Consider the following 3,990-nt stretch of genomic DNA (forward strand, 5'->3'; position numbering starts at 1 on the left):
TCCCAAGAAATGCTTGTTTAACGTCACTAAGCTTGACGTACCTTGTCTTACCTCACGGGGGTTCATAGATGAAGCTTGCCCTCTTACCCATGACTTGAAAGCATGATGTACAAAGTGTCTTGAGGATAGAGGGTGAATTATCGGGCTTCGGACCACCTAGCAATGGTTCGTCCAACTCCTTCAGTTTACGGACATCTCCAACAGCCTTGGAGTGTTTCCAGTGGCGTATCCTAGCCCTCTTCATTTTTCGGAGCACCTTTTCAAGATCCCCGGGGTAGATGGTACTTCTATCGAACCAAGCATCATTACTTCTTCATAATCCTCCTCTTGGTCGAACAAACCCTCGTATGGGTCCGGATTGAACATTTCCTGCATGTATTCATCAACAATCTCATCAGTAGTGTCTCGAAAGTATAAAGTATCATCGAAATCAAGACAATGTCGCATGGCTTCAGCAAGGTGGTATGTGAGCTTGTCATCTCTAACCATCAAAGTTAGCTCTCCGCCGTCCATGGCAATCAATGCCTTGGAAATCCGCAAGAACGGTCTCCCAAGTATCAAAGGTACATCCGCATCCTCATCGACATCTAGCACTACAAAGTCAACTGGAAAAATGTACTTGTCAACCTTGACAAGCACGTCTTCAATAATGCCTCTCGGATGTCACACTGTTTGGTCCGCTAGTTGGAAAGTCATCTGAGTAGGCCTAGGCTCGCCCAAGCCTAGCTTTTGAAAGAAGGTGTATGGCATAACATTGATACTGGCCCCTGAGTCCGCCAATGCCATTTCCTCACCTAGATTGCCAATATTACACGGAATGATGAAGCTTCCTGGGTCTTTCTTCTTGTTCGGCATGTTCTTTTGCAATACCAACGAGCACGAAGTATCTAAAATCACTGAAGCACTTTCCTCCAACTTCCTCTTGTTAGTCAACAAGTCTTTCAAGAACTTCGCATACTTAGGGATTTGGGCCAATGCCTCAACAAAAGGGATATTGATGTGGAGTTGCTTGAACAAACTTAGGAACTTCTTGTACTGTTCATCCCCTTGGTCATTTTTCAATCTAGAGGGATAAGGGATTCTTGGCTTGAAAGGTGGGGGTGCCACCTCTTTCTCTTTGCTTGTTCCCTCTTCTACCTCTATAACCTCGGGTGCGTGTTCTTTTGGCTTCTCACTCGGAAGCCTACTTTCAACCTCACGACCACTCCTCAAAGTGATCGCCTTCACGTGCTCTCTAGGGTTGGTCTCTGTATTGCTCGGCAAGTTTCCATGTGGCCTTTCAAAGAGAGACTTTGCAATTTTCCCCACCTGATTTTCAAGGTAATGCAAAGAGGCGGTGTGGTTGCGAAGTGTAGCCTCAACTAATTCAAACCTTGTATTTGCAGATTGCACAAATCTAGTCAAGTGCTTCTCTAAGTCATTCATTCGGGTTTCCAAACCTGAGACTTTGTTTTCCACCTGAGGGGCTTGTTGTTGTTGTTGGAAACCCGGTAGCCCCATGGCCTTTTGTGGACCCTGATTACTCCATGAGAAATTTGGATGATTCTTCCAACCCTGATTGTAGGTATTGCTATATGGGTTTCCTTGAGGTCTCATGCCTTTACCTACAAAGACAACGTTCTCCACCGAAGAAACATCACCGATAGAGATCGAGCAATCGGAGGGAGCATGTCCTCCACCACACCCGGTGCAATTAGTCACGGCCGTCACTCTGTTTGAAGTTAGAAGATCTAACTTCTTACTCAAATTTTCCACTTGAGCCGCCAATGAAGTTACCGCATCTATTTCATGGAGACCGGCCACCTTTTTCTTCTTCCTAGCATTCTATTGGCAGCTGTTTAGCCCCATTTCCTTAATTAATTGATGGGCCTCATCTGGGGTCTTGCTACCTAAGGTACCTCCTGCTGCCGCATCCAAGAGTTTCCTTGTACTCGGATTCAAACCGTTGTAAAAGTTCTAAACAATCATCCACTCCGGGAATCCGTGTTGCGGGCACTTTCTCAGGAGCTCCTTGAACCTTTCCCATGTCTCGAATAGAGACTCCAATTCCAACTAAACAAAGGATGAGATCTCATTCCTAAGCTTTGCAGATTTTTCGGGAGGGAAATAACGGGCAAGAAAAGCTTCTACCATCTCCTCCCATGTGGTGATCGATGCTCTAGGTAATGAGTGTAGCCACAGCTTCGCTCTCTCCTTTAGGGAAAATGGGAAGGCTCTTAACTTGATGGCATCATCCGTCACTACATTTATCTTCAGCATATCACACACCTCGAGAAAACTCTCTATATGACTGTTTGGATCCTCATCGGCCAAACCGTGGAACTGTGCGGATTGCTGCAACATGTGGATGAATGCCGGCTTCAGCTCAAAGTTCTGAGCTGTAACCGGGGGACGCACAATGCTCGATTGTGTCCCCAACACTGAAGGTCTGGCATAATCAGATAATGTCTGCTGTTACTCGTTCTGTTCTGCCATGTTTTCAGATCCTTCCACTTCAAAATCAGCTAAATTAGATTGTTCTTGCATAGGCTCTTTCCCTTTTCTTCTAAGTGTACGTTCAAGCTCAGGATCTCCTTCAATCAATATCAAGGGATTCCCTCGAGTCATAACCTAGAGCTGCACCCAAAAAGAAAGCAAAAGAAATCAGAACGATGATAGAATAAGAAGATATGAAATAGAATGTATGGTGAAATAGCTAAGAAAACAAAGTGCGAAGTATCTCTAAACGCCTACTCCCCCGCAACGGCGCCAAAAACATGACAAGGTCCCCTTGCGTATATCCCGCAAGTGCACGGGTTTGTCGAAGTAATAATCCCGGATGAGCTGGTATCGAATCCACAGGGAGTAGGGAATAAAAAGACTTAATCCGCTTCTTAGCTATGTGAAATATCAGTAGTGATAAGTGTGACAATGATTCAATTCTCAAAAGTAAAAACAACAAGTAAGAAAGCACGAGTAAACGAGGAGGTAAGGCAATCGATAAAGATGGGGTACTCGGATAATGCTCCGCCTAGGACAATTGTTTCAAGTTGAAGAACCCTCTATTATGCTTCCTAATCAATGCAATGGTGAGTCATGGAAATCCTTAATTACATAGTCCCAAATCTAAGGTCAACTATGCCTAACTCTATACATGTCCTGGAAGAGAAATTAGATAACCTCTCAACCTCGCACTCGCATAGAGTTGCAATGAGCTCTAGGGATTCCAAGTGATAAATCTCTTCCTAATTATAGACCTAACCCTTTGGTCCAGGTGGAAGGTCCCTAACCACAATTAAACCCTAGATACTAAGATCACCTCAACGCTTCACTCCGTTGCACACGCAACTAAGCCCTAGCGGAGCGTCATCCCTTAGACCATTCACTCTATTATGGCCACAAAGACTCAAGGAACGGAGGTAGAATCTATCACGTCGGAGGGGAAAGGGAACGCTCTTGTACCTCTTGACTCACCATCTCAACCCTCTCCAACCTAGCTTTGTCTAACGCTCGTGGTGTGTCACTCACTCACAAGGTTACCAACAAGAACTCTCAACCCTAGTGTCACTCTAGGGGAAATGTTCATACAATCAAGCATTCAAGGTTGGAACTCACAACAAATATCAATTAATTGAAAGCATAATAAAGAGATTCAATGAAACAAATACATCCTAGGGTTCACAAATACCCAAGTACCCACTAGGGGTTTAGCTCTCCATGGAGCTAAGTACAATCATAGAAATAGAATGTAAAAGCAATGAATGCATAGAGAACCCCCCCTTGATAGTCATGCCGATGGTCTTGTGGAAAGTCCTCTACTCGTCGTCCAAAGGATTCTTTCATCCGGTATAGGATACGCCTCGACTGGAAGCTCCCCTACCAACCTTTTTTCCTAAGGAATGACGATGTCGAGCCGTAGAACCTCTCCAAAACCTTAGCCAATACCTCTCAAAACCCCTAGCCAAACCCTCTCTCAAGTTGGGGAAAGATGGAGAAAAGAATGCTGAAATC

At 44.7% G+C, this 3,990-nt stretch overlaps 1 non-coding gene across 1 annotated transcript; it reads left to right on the plus strand.

The window, feature by feature from the left end:
- Positions 1-1,978: 1,978 nt before the first annotated feature.
- LOC120254448 lies at positions 1,979-2,085 on the plus strand. The gene has a single exon (XR_005534627.1). It is a non-coding gene; the product is annotated as a small nucleolar RNA R71 (small nucleolar RNA).
- The last annotated feature ends 1,905 nt before the right edge of the window (positions 2,086-3,990 follow it).

Source organism: Dioscorea cayenensis, unplaced genomic scaffold, assembly GCF_009730915.1.
Source record: "Dioscorea cayenensis subsp. rotundata cultivar TDr96_F1 unplaced genomic scaffold, TDr96_F1_v2_PseudoChromosome.rev07_lg8_w22 25.fasta BLBR01000457.1, whole genome shotgun sequence".
Lineage (NCBI taxonomy): Eukaryota > Viridiplantae > Streptophyta > Magnoliopsida > Dioscoreales > Dioscoreaceae > Dioscorea > Dioscorea cayenensis.